General features: G+C 45.3%; 1 protein-coding gene across 3 annotated transcripts in view; it reads right to left on the reverse strand.

The window, feature by feature from the left end:
* TBC1D9B (TBC1 domain family member 9B) overlaps nt 1-12,039 on the reverse strand; it is a 2,477,681-nt gene that overhangs the window by 1,554,117 nt on the left and 911,525 nt on the right. The gene's annotated exons all lie outside the window — the stretch shown is intronic.

Raw genomic sequence — 12,039 nt, forward strand, 5'->3', positions numbered from 1 at the left:
TACTGGCAGTTGAAAAGGCAGGTCATTGGGTCTGTTTACGAAAGGACTGACCCCTGCCCTCACCAGAAGTCTGAGCAGGTGAACTCCCTGTTCTAGGCCTAAAAGAACCTTGAGCCCTGCCCCTACCACGTCTAGACCTACCCCTAGACTGGGAATCATAAGCAGGATATGTCCACCCCTTAGCAGGCCAATTTCTACTAAACTTCGGTGGCTGTACCTGCAAAAAATCTGTAACAGTTTGCATAGACTTAGCTTTGTCCTCCATTTCCTTTAAAACTGCTTCCACAGGTGAACCAAACAACACATCAGACTGTAAAGGAGCATCCAAAATCCTTGTCTTAACATGCTCAGCCAAATTTTGATCCCTCAACCAGGCATGCCTGCGAAGAACAGAACTAGTGGCAGCCACCCTCGAGGAGGCCTGCACAGCATCAAAACCACATTGCAAAGAATGCTTGCCCACTTGTTCAGACACATAAACTAAATCCAGCAAGTCTTTACAATCAATACCTTCCGCCAAAGCATCCACCTTAGATTTCAATTGTGAAAGGAGATAATTTTGATATTTCAGCATGTGAAACTGACAATTCAACGCTCTCATGGCTAGAGTGGAAGAAGTATACACTTTCTTACCCCACCTATCTAACGCCCTTGCCTCTTTGTCAGTGGGAACAGGATTTTTAACCACAGAGGCCTTAACACCTTTAGGCCCCTGAGAAACAGTTTCTGGGTCCGCCCTAGGACTCTTAAACAAATACTTATGAGCTTGGGCACCCTATAGTACCTATCAGGTTTAACAGGAGCAGGAGGCAAAGAATCAGGGTTCAGGGAAGCCTCTGCAAAAACATCTTCCACCACATTCAACACAGGAGGTATAGCTAAGGGCCTATGCTGGGGTAAAAACAAGAATTCCCTAAGCCTCTTCCTGGAATCAGAGTAATCCTGGCCTTCCCATTTAAAGTGCTCCCTCATGGAATGCAGAGTCTCTGAAAATGAAAAATCCTCAGGAGGAGAAGCCAAGGAGTGGCATCATCCACATCAGAATCAGAATAATGAGGATACTCCTGCAAATCTTCCGCAGAAGATTCAGAAGCCCCTGAACCCTGTACAAAACTGTCAAACTCTGGTTCCACTCTAGGCCTCTTATCAGGAGGGCCCATAGAACCTCTAATCATAGTAATCAAATCTTCTGCCATTTTAAGCATATGTTTCTTAGGTACAGAACCCGAAAGGCTAGGAGAAGCCCCTACTGAAGCTGAAGTTGGCCTACCTCTAAAAGAAGTTTTGGCAACAGAAGGAGAGGCTCTAACTACTTTGGGAAGAGAGGGAAGAATAGTTACCTGAGAAGCCCCCTCAGCCTGGCCTGCCTCCTGAGAGGGTACATCCTGTAACAGTAAAGTTTCTGCCTGAGACTCTATAGAAACTCCTGGCAAAACCTCTGGCTCCACTGAGCCATCTAAAGAACTGACGTCCGGGACTGCCGGTTCATCAACCCTAGGCTTCGCTGTTTTGTCCTTGTGCTTCTTGGATGAAGCGGGCGTCGGAGCATCCGACGGCATTTTATAATTGCAACGCTTCCCAAACACTAATCTGGCACAGTCTAACCTCCTCTTAATAGTGCGTTTGTTAAACTTAGCACAAGAGCGACAACCAACAACGTCGTGCTCAGGCCCTAAACAAGGTATACATAATGTATGGTAATCCCTATGAGGTATTTGTTTCCCACAAGAAATACAGTTATTCACTTTATCGGACATCCGGTTAAATACTGAGGCAAGAAAAACCAAAATGTTCCCAACGGGTACTTAGCCAACTCTGATTCGGTCTGAAACTCCGGTTTCGGAAATATTTCAGAACGCCAACCTGCACTCGCAAAACTGCTTCTGCATCGGATCACGCGGCAAAAAAGACTGAGGATATGACGCCGGTCATGCGCATTAGTACCCTGACGTACTGACGTCAGTCTAATGCGCCCTGACCGACGTCAGCCTTATACTCTGGTATTCGGGCCGACTGGATGCGGACTATACCCAATAGTAAGGACTGCAGCAATGGAAGACGAAGAACATCAGCAGCCCTGCAAGAGGCCTCTAATGAATCAAAACCACATTGCAAAGTATGTTTTCCAACTTGTTCAGCAGAATGCATTAAATCCTGTAATTCTTTATTTTCCACACAGTCAGGAATCAACATCATTTTCTGTTTAAGCAATCCAGTAACATGTTGCTGGTACTTTAACATATGAAACTGGCAGTTTAAAGCCCTAATGGCCAAGGTTGCAGAAATGTAAACCTTCTTATCCCATCTATCCAGCGCCCTGGAGTCTCTATCAGAAGGGGTAGGATTTTTAGCAGTAGAAGCCTTAATGCCCTTGGGCCCCTGTGAAATAGTCTCTGGATCCACAATAGGATTTTTAAAAAGGAAATTGTGGGACTCAGGGACCCTGTAGTATCTGTCAGATTTTCTGGGAGCAGGAGGCAAGGAATCAGGGGCCAAACTAGATTCCGAAAAAGCATCATCAATAATGTCTAGTACAGGAGGAATAGCTAAACGCCTATGCTGAGGTAGGAGAAGGAAATCCCTAAGCCTCTTTTTTGAATCAGAAAAATCCTGGCTTTCCCAGTGGAAATGCTCCCCTTAGAGTATGTAAGGTTTCCCCAAAAGAAAAATCCTCAGGAGGGGAAGGAGAGGGAATGGAGTCCTCTGCATCAGAATCTTCATAAGTAGATAAGGGCAAATTGAGATAATCAGAAAAAACAGAATCCTGGTCAGAAGGTTCATAATCCACTTCAGTCCTAGGCCTCTTAGAAGGGGGGAGGGTTGGCTATCCCTGATTAGAGTTATCAGATCTTCAGCCATTCTTATCATTTGTTTTTTAGGCATAGAGGCCTGAGCATGTGGCCTGGACATCGTTTTTTTAGGCAAGGTTCGAGATTTAGGCCCAAGTAAAGAAGGAGGTGTCGGTTTTAATATGCAGATCCATAGGCCTGAATACACCCATCCAAGGTAGAGACATCTGTAGGTTCCATAGTTGAAGTATCTCTGTGCATACCGGACTCCAAATCGGTCTCAGTAGAGGCCTGCAAATCAGAAGTAGCGGGTATCAGGGGCTGCGAAAGCGCCTCACTGAGTACCGGAGAACTGGCAACTGGCTTAGGAGAAGCGTCATCGGAAGTTTTGGACCTCGGCAGCCTGTCTCTGTCTTTACTTTTGCGTTTTTTTTCGGAATCCTGGTAGTTGGATGGCTAACCGACGACATTTCTGGATAATTAAACCAAGAACCGAAATATTTAGAGGTGTAAATATACCGACGATGGATAATGCGCTGATTAAATAAAGCACAAAACCAACAGCAAGGTACGTCATGGTCAGGTCCTAGGCAAGGAATACAGTACGAATGAAAATCTTTATGAGGTATTTGCTTTCCACAAGTAATGCAATTATTAACTTTTACTGACATCGGTAAGGAGCAAGAAAAGATTTCCCCAATGGGGTACTTTGCTTTAGTTGAAGACTTCGGTTCTGAAACTTGAAAACAAAAATTTCAGGAGTCGGCCGACTGGCACTTGCGAACTGCTTCTGCTTCGGGCACCGCACGGCAAGAAAGACTGATGTAATGGCGTTGGCTGTATGTTTTATACCCCTGAAGACCTGACATCATGGAAGAAGGGATAGCAACCGATGCAGGACCCAAGACATTGTTAATCAGGCCGACTGAAGGCTACCTGCAAGCAGACAACCCAAATGTAATGACTGCAACAGTGAAACACGAAGAACATCCTGTAATATCTATCTGGTTTTCCAGGAGCAGGAGGTAAGGAGTCTGGGGCCAAGCTAGATTACGAAAAGGCATCATCAACAATGTCCAGTACCGGAGGGGGGATAGCTAAAGGCCTGTGTTGAGGCAGGAGTAAGAAATCCCTAAGCCTCTTTTTAGAATCAGAGTAATACTGGCTTTCCCAGCGAAAATGCTCCCTAAGAGTATGCAAGGTTTCAATCAAAAGAGAGATCCTCTGGAGGGGAAGCAGAGGGAATAGAGTCCTCTGCATCAGGGTCCTTATAGGTAGATAAGGGTAAATCCTGGTCAACAGAGGAAACAGAAATTTCAGAATTCTGATCAGAAGAATCATAATCAAATTCAGTCCTAGGTCTCTTAGAGGGGGAAGGTTGACTTCCCCTGATTAAAGTAATAAGGTCTTTAGCCATTCTTATCATTTGTTTTTTAGGCACAGAGGCCTGACCATGCGGTCTGGGCATCGGTTTTCTAGGCATGAATCGAGTTTTAGGCCTTGAAGAAAAAGATGGCATTGGTTTAATATGCAAGTCAGTAGGCCTGAATAAGCCCTCAGAAGCCGGTGTCTGCACAGCGACTCCGGACCCATCCAAGGTAGAGACATCCGCAGGTTCCACAGCTGAAGCATCTTGCGGCATACCGGACTCCAAATGGGTCTCAGTAGAGGCCTGCCAATCTGAAGTAGCGGGTATCAGGGGCTACGAAAGTGCCTCGCTGAGTACCGGTGAACTGGTGACTAGCTTAGGAAAAGCGTTGTCAGCAGCTTTGGACCTAGGCGGCCTGTCTCTGCCTTTATCCTTGCATTTTTTCAGAATGTCGGTAGTCGGGTGGCTTACCAAAACCATATCTGGGTAATTAAACTGAGTACCAAAATATTTAGAAGCGTAAATATACTGACGATGAATAGTTGTTTAAATAAGATACAAAACCAACAGCATTGTGGTCAGGGCCTAGGCAAGGAATACAGTACAAATTAAAATCTTTATGAGGTATTTGCTTTCCACAAGAAATACAATTATTGACTTTTACTGGCATCAGTTTAGAGCAAGAAAATGTTTCCCCAACAGGGTACTTAGCTTTAGTTGAAGACTTCGGTTCTGAAATGCGAAAACGAAAATTTCAGGAGTCGGCCAACCGGCACTTGCGAACTGCTTCTGCTTCGGGCAACGCACAGCAAGAAAGACTGATGTAATGGTGTTGGCTGCATGCTTAATACCCCTGATGTCATGGAAGATGAGACAGCAATCGACGCAGGACCCAAGACTTTGATAATCAGGCCGACTGAGGGCTACTGCAAGCAGATAATCCAAATGTGATGACTGCAACAGTGAAACACGAAGAACATCTGATAGTGCATACTGCCTGCCCTGAAACGTAGATATTTCCTGAAAGACTCCCTTATGAGATGTGCAGATGAGCTTCTTTTATGTCTAGGGTGACTAACCAGGCATCCTTGGCTAGCATAGGAAGAAGCTGTTGCAGTGTAAGCATTTTGAATTTTGGGACCACTAGAAAGGTGTTGAGAACTGACAGATCCAGGATAGGGCGCCAAGAGCTCTCTTTTCTGGGCACCAGGAACAGTCTGGAGTAGAAACCCTGTCCCCTTTGTTCTACTGGAACAGGCTGAATAGCCATGACATGGAGAAGGGAAAGTACTTGCTTTTTAGCCTCTGCCCACTGGTTTGGAGGAAGGTCTAGCAACCCGCTTGGTGTTGGCAGTAAGTGGAAGCAGAATCTGTATCCCTGGGATACAATATTTAGAACCCATTGGTCCTGAGTAATGGAAATCCAGTTTTGTGCATGAAGGGTGAGTTTTCCTCCTAGAGGCGCAGGTACTTGGGCATGGCTGGGAAGGATAATTGGAAAGTCATTGTGAACTTTTTCCATAAAGGGGTGGCTTACCACTCCCTGGTTTTGAGGTGGAAACACTCCATTGTTTAGATCAATGCATACCCCGAGACTGTAGTCTTGGTGGTCTGTTTCCCATGGGTTTGGACTGAGAAGGCCTGAGAGGGACTGGAAATGACCAGTTTTTTTGAAGGCCAATGCCTACTGAATATAGGTGGTTGCATCTGTAAGAAATCTTTGACGGTTTGCATAGATTTAGGTTTTTCTTACCTCTTTTTAAGAGCTTCTTCTGCTTTTGTGCCAAACAAACGCTCCTGATTTAATGGATCATCTAGTAATTTTGCTTTGACATGGTCAGGTAAGACTTGTTCCTTTAGCCAAGCATTCATTCTCAGTACGGACCCAATGACAGCAGCCCTGCAAGATGCTTCTAAGGCATCAAAACCACACTGCAAAGTAAGTTTACTAACTTGGTTTGCAGAATGCATTAACTCTTGTAAATCTTTATTTTCTGCACAATCTGGAAGTAACACCATTTTTTTTGTTTAATTAGTTCCATAATATGTTGCTGGTACTTCAACATGTGAAACTAGCAATTCAAAGCCCTGATGGCTAGAGTTGCAGAGGTATAATCTGTCTAAAGCTCTAGAATCCCTGTCTGAAGGGGTAGGGTTTTTGGCTGTAGTAGCCTTAATGCCTTTAGGTCCCTGGGAAATGGTCTCTGGATCCGCAGTAGGATTCTTAAAGAGAAATTTTTGAGAGTCAGGTAATCGGGTCTATATTAGAATATCGAAAGATGTAAACACCGAATGTTTAAATGTCGAACTGTACTCGGTGAAAGCTGAAAACAACGAACATACAGAACAGCAAATTTTTTCCTAGGGAAAAAATTCGCTGTTCCAAAACACACGCACACAAAACAAGCACACCAAACAAACAGCAATCCACACACATACACCTAAAATCTTACACCTAACCCTACACTAAACTATACACACACCACTAACTATCCACTTACCTTAACCCAAACCCTAACCCTAAGGTCCGTCACTATCGCACACTAACCTCACCTGCACCCTAACCCTAACTCACCTACCCCGCCCTAACCCTCACGTCCACACAATCGCACACTTACCTGACCTGCGCCCTAACCCTAACTCACCTAACCCACCCTAACCCTCACATCCACACAATCGCACACATACCTAACCCGCGCCCTAACCCAAACTCACCTAACCCACCCTAACCCTCACGTCCACATAATCGCACACATACCTAACCCGCACCCTAATCCTAACTAACCTAATCCACACTCAATCGCACCCTTACCTGAACCCAACCCATAACTTTCCACCACAGTGCTAAAAATACTGAAGCAACAGAAATGGACAACCGAATTCTTTCCCTAGGAAAAAAATTCGGTTTTCTGTTGCTTCAATATTTTCAGCTTTCGCTGAATACAGTACGACATTTAATCATTCGGTGTTTACATCTTTCGATATTCTAATATAGACCCCAGGTAATCTGTAGTACCTGTCAGGTTTTCTAGGAGCTGGTGGTAAGGTGTCAGGAGTAAGACTCGACTCCAAGAAGACATCATCTACAGTATCCAGGACAGGGGGTATAGCTAGGGGCCTGTGCTGAGGCAAATCTAAAAATGCCTTGAGTCTCTTTTTGGACTGAGGATAGTCCTGGCATTCCCAGCGGAAATGCTCTCAAGGTATGCAAGGTTTAACCAAAAGAAAAATCCTCTGGAGGGGAGGCAGAGGGAATGGATTCCTCTGCATCTGAATCCTCATAGGTAGATAAGGGTATATCCTGATAATCAGAAGTGTCAGAGTCATCAGACTCCTGGTCTGTAGAATCAGAAGGAAATTCAATTCTTTGTCTTTTGGCAGGGGAAGGCTGGCTTCCCCTAATTAGAGTAATAAGGTCTTCAGCCATTCTAAGCATTTGTTTTTGTGGCATGGGAGCTTGAGCATGCGCTTTGGATGTCGGTTTTCTAGGCGTAGTGCGAACTCTGGGCCTGAGAAACTCGGTAGATTTAGTTGGAAATGAAGTTGTCGGTTTAATATGATTATTGGTAGGTCGGAATATACCCTCAGAAGCTGTGCTTGCACAATGGCTCTGGACCCATCCAAGGTAGAGACATCAGCAGGTTACATAGTCGAAGAAGCATCTCGTGGCATACTGGACTCCGAATGGGTCTCAGCAGAGGCCTGCGAATCTGTAGAAGCGGGCATCGGGGGCTGCAAAGGCGCCTCACTGAGTACCGGCGGACTGGCGACTACCTTAACGGAAGCGTCATCAGCAGTTTTTGACCTATGCGGTCTGTCTCTGTTTTTGTCTTTGCGCTTTTTCGGAAGATCAGTAGTTGGAAGGCTTAACAAAGCCATTTCGGAATATGGAGAACGAGAGCGAAAGAATTTAGCTACAAAAATAGCCCGACGACGAATGGTTCGGCCGTTAAGGCACAAAACCAACAGCGAGGGACGTCGTGGTCTGGGCCTAAACAGGTGATGCAGTAAGAATGAAAATCTCTGTGAGGTATTTGCTTTCCACAAGCAAGACAACTGTTAATTTTTTCTGACATCGGTTAGAGCAAGAAAAAAAAAACCCCAACGGGGTACTAATCTTTAGAAGACTTCAGGTCTGAAACTCGAAAAAATGAAAACTTCAGGTAGCAGCCGACCGGCATTTGTGAACTGCTTCTGCTTTGGGCTCCTTCTTGGCAAGAAAGACTAATGTAATGGCGTCAGCTGCATGTTTTATACCCCTGATGACCTGAAGTCATGGAAGAGGCGATGGCATCCGACGTAGAAATACCAAGACTCTGGTATTTGGGCCAACTGAGAGCTACCTGCAGGCATATAACCCAAGTGTGATGACTGCAACAGTGAAACACGAAGAACATCCATGGTTCATCCAAAAGAGGAGGCTGTAGGAAGGGAAACCAGATCTGACAAGGCTAATAGGGAGCAATCAGGATTATTGTGGTCTCCAACAGTCTGGCTTTCTACAAAAATTTGGCAGTCAGAGGCAAAGCATGTAGGCGTCCCAGAGGCCAATCATGAACATAGTACAGTTTTGTACCTACCATAAATGTAGATGTTAGAGTGTCTTCACTGCTGCAGTCATTACACTTGGGTTATCCTGCCGTCAGGCAGTCCCGCAGTGGGCCAGAGTTCCAAATTCTTGGTCCGGCGTTGGTTGCTGTCGCCTCCTCCCTGACGTCAGTGCGTCAGGGGTATATAAGAAGCAGCCGACGACATTTTCTTCAGTCTTTCTTGCTGCGTGGTGCCCAAAGCAAAAGCAGTTCGCAAGTGCTGGTCAGCCGACTCCTGAGATATCAGTTTCGATTTTCAGAACCGAACTCTTCAATAAAGCTAAGTATCCCGTTGGGGAAACTTTTTCTTGCCTCAGACCGATGTCAGTAAAAGTTAATAATTGTATTTCTTGTGGGAAGCAAATACTTCATAAGGATTTTCATTCTTACTGTATTCCATGCCTAGGCCCAGATCATGACATCACTAGTTGCCGGTTTTGTGCTAGATTTAACAAACGCACTATTAAACGTCGGCTTGATTTTGCTCGCCATTACTTTGGCCGAAGGGTGACATCTTCCATTATTGTTCCCCCCTCTGTACCTGGGGGAACTTCTATCCTGCATGTCTTGGTAAGACCTCTGAGATTTTTTTGAACCACATCTTTCCACTACCCCTCTGACCCTTAGGAAATGGTCTGGTGAGTGTGGAAAAAAGTACTCCAATGGCAGACAAAGTCTTACCCTCCTGTTCACACCAGGTTAGCGTTTCCTTTATCATGGGCACAAAAAGAGATGAGCCATCGAAGGGAACATTAATTGGGGGCCTCTTTCAAGACTTAAAGGGCTCTGTGAAATCAAAAGGCCCATTCAGGCCTGCCTCCTAATGGAGATGCCTGAACCAGTCGCCCTAATCGCTCCATCTGATGCATATGAAATGATTCTCATGGACGAGTTGACTACGGGTTGAGACTGGCGAGCTGAGCATTGACCTTATTCTGCTGCCACATCAGCTACAGCTCCCTGGAGGGAGTCTGATAGTTCTTTTAGCAGATCCCTCTGAAGTCTGGTGAAATGAGTGAGATAGCTCCATGACCACAACGTAAAAGCTACTGAACACAAGACACGCCTCCCATACCTATCCAAGGTCCTGATATCATTACTAGGAGGATGGATAGAGGAACTGGTCTCAGAAAAAAAGAAGTTATGTCTTACCATAATGTTCCATCTGTGTTGTAGATCTTTATTCATTCATTACTGTTAGGACTTTGGTTCCATCCTCGGAACTGACACAGCCGTTACCAAGCTCGTGCCAGCTAAAAACTCTCAGATAAGACCTACCCACAATGCCCCTCTCATAGTCACTCCAGATCGAGTTTACCTGCCATTATAGTATAGAAGTAATAAAAGAGACAGTAGGAGGCTCTGTCTGAGCAAATACCTTAACTAACAAGGAAATCCTAAAGTCCACCAGGAGAACAGGCAGGGGGAAGGAGGGCGGTAAGTAATGAATGAATCTCCAAAGCAAAAAACACAGCATCAATGGGACCAGACGGTGTCCCGGGCTGCGTCCTACATGAACTCCAAGAAGAGCTAAACCCAAACATAAAACTACTGTTCAATCTCAGCCTTACTACAGGATATGTACCCAAAGAGTGGCGTACAGCAACAGTGGTCCCTCTCCATAAAGGTGGTGCCTCAACAGATCCTGGAAACTATCGCCCCATAAGCCTGACTAGCTTGGTCTGCAAAGCTATGGAAAGGATCATCATGGACCTCATAAATAAAGATATTGGGGACCTACAGACACTGGATCCTACCCAGTTCGGCTTTGTTAAGGGCAGATCCTGCCTCTTAAACCTGGTTGATTTCTTTGAAACAGTCACCAAGGCCATTGACGAGGGGAAGGTGGTCCACACAGCCTACCTGGACCTCGCAAACACCTTCGATACAATACCCCACTCGGGCATTATAGATAAGCTCACCAGCTTAAATATAAACCCCTATGTCACTAGATGGGTTGCAAACTGGCTCAAAGACAGAACACACATGGTTAGAATTGCTGGAGCCATGTCAGACTCCAAACCAGTTACAAGTGGTGTCCCACAAGGCTCAGTCCTGGGACCTCTCTTGTTCGGTATATATTTATCGGAGGTACAGGCCAACATGGAAGGACTTTGGCTGACCAAGTTCGCAGATGACTGCAAACTGGGCGCCATAATCGACTCTACAGCTGACACAAGCATCCTCCAAAAGGGCCTAATAGAAACAGACAACTGGTGCCAGAGCCATGCCTCAGGCTAAACGCCAAAAAGTGTATAGTCATCCCCTTTGGCAAAAACAAAGTGCCCACAAATTACCATATAGGTGGTAATCCATTAAGTACGGAAGAAGTAATTAGGGACCTGGGGACCCAAGTTGATAGCAATCTCTCATTTGACAACCACGTGGCCAAAGTGGTTAGAAAAACATTTTATATAGCCCACCTTATCATGAAAGGATTCACATCTAGATCAGGGGAGGTCATCGTGCCTCTTTACTCATCCCTCATCAGGCCCATAATTAAGTACAATGCCCCTTTTGGGATGTACCTTACCAGACACCTGCAGCAACTGGAAAGACCCCAAAAGTACCTCACCAAGAGGATCAAAGGGCTCAAACAGATGCCATATGCTGCCCAGTTAAAGAAACTCCAGCTCTACTCAGTGGCATACCGCCTGCTCAGAGGCAATCTGTGCCTGACGTATAAAGCCATGTCCAACCCGGAATTAATGGACATGCTGCACCTCAGAAAATCCAAATCCCATCGAGCTACGCGCTCGAGAGACTTGAACCTCAGCACTGAAATAAATAGGACATGCTGGAGGGACAGATTCATAACCCAGAGTCTCCCTTCACTCTGGAATAAAATCTCAGTCCCTCATTGACCCTCTTCAAGAGGAATCTTGATGAGTGGATGGGAGATCGTATATCACTTCTGTGTCACTGTTAGACAGAGGCACAGTATACTAACCTCGAAAAAGGGCATAGCAAAATTTATTTAAAATGGGTGGCGAAAGCCAAACACACTCTGGCTAGGCTTATAAATGCCCTAGGGCAGATAGCCTAGTATGAACCTATGAACCTAATAAAGATCTAAAACACAGATGGAACATTATGGTAAGACATAACTTCTTTATCTGATGTTGTAAATCTTTATTCATTTCTTACTATTAGGACAGAGTCCCCAGCTACTTGAGTCCTGGGTGGCCCTAAGGAAGGACATTCCTGTGCATCATAGAACCAAAAGATGCTCATCCCCTGGAGGCCAAATCCAATTTGTAATGAGTGATAAAGGTATGAGGTCTTGCCCAAG

This window comes from Protopterus annectens, chromosome 4.part0 (assembly GCF_019279795.1).
Source record: "Protopterus annectens isolate FY-2018-M chromosome 4.part0, PAN1.0, whole genome shotgun sequence".
Classification (NCBI taxonomy): Eukaryota; Metazoa; Chordata; order Ceratodontiformes; family Protopteridae; genus Protopterus; species Protopterus annectens.